This window comes from Tupaia chinensis, unplaced genomic scaffold (assembly GCF_000334495.1).
Source record: "Tupaia chinensis unplaced genomic scaffold, TupChi_1.0 Scaffold000445_1, whole genome shotgun sequence".
Lineage (NCBI taxonomy): Eukaryota > Metazoa > Chordata > Mammalia > Scandentia > Tupaiidae > Tupaia > Tupaia belangeri.
The window spans coordinates 37221-38331 of NW_006159950.1; positions in this window are offsets into that span (position 1 = coordinate 37221).

Consider the following 1111-nt stretch of genomic DNA (forward strand, 5'->3'; position numbering starts at 1 on the left):
TAAAACTTGTTTTAAAACATCACTCCTGTTACTCTCCTGCTCAGAAACCCTCTGTGGCTTCTCGTCACATAGGGACCCCTCCTGGCACTGTTCCCACCTGTCCCCACACTGTCCACGGGCCTCCCAGGTCCACTCCCACGTCAGGGCCTCGGGCAGTGGCCGCCCTTCCCTGTAGGGTGTGTGCAGCTCCGTCACCCACTCAGCGCCCCGAGGAGCAGCCTGAGCAAGCATGGCTGGACACCAGCGTCTGTCTCTAGTGCCCCCGAGGGCGGGGCTGCCTGCCCGAAGCCCTCCCTGTCGCCGGGCTGGCGAGTGTGATGGCGGGTGGGAGGTCCCCGTGGGCACGCCCAGCGCTCACCCCAGGCTCTGCGGCTGGCTGAGGCTGGTACCAAGACCTGTTGGCTCTGTGTCTCTGTCTCTCCTGGAAGAAAGAAACTTCTAAAAACACGTATGGCTGGGGATGAATAGGTGCCCTGGGACGCCGGCCGCGTTCAGCCTGGTGCCGGCCCGGAGACCGCCTTTCCTGGCCCTTCACCTTGGTGCTCGGCCACCCCGCTCCTGTAGGGCGCCTCCCGTGGGGCCACCTGGTGCCTCCCCGAGCGTCCCCCTTCCCAGGTGGGCTGTGTGGCTGCGGCCTGCGTCCTCCTCTTCTCCCGCCTTGCTCTGGCTCCCTCCTGCCCACAGCTCAGCCCACGGCGCCATGGCCTGGCTCCTTTCTGACCCGGGGAAGGGACTGGCCCCCTGCCCCCTTCTCTCCAGTGAGTCCCGTCTGGGTCTAACTGAAACCACCCTCGCTGCCATAACTCAGCTTCCTCCAGGCTCCCGGAGCCGCTTAGAGAGCAGTCGGGCTAACCCCCCCGCCACCTTGTGCTCACCGGGCCTGGGCGAGCCCTCTGCTTGGAGTCTCCGGTCTGGGCTCCCCAGGCCCGTGCCCAGAAATGTCACCCGAGGGTGCCCTCCTTCAGAATCCACTCAGAGTTGCCCCTCTGGGATGCCTCCCCCCTGGGCAGTGTATCCCTCCCTCCCCGGGCAGTGTGTCCCTCCCTCCCCGGGCAGTGTGTCCCTCCTCCCCGGGCAGTGTGTCCCCCCATCCCTCCCTCCTTCCCTCCCT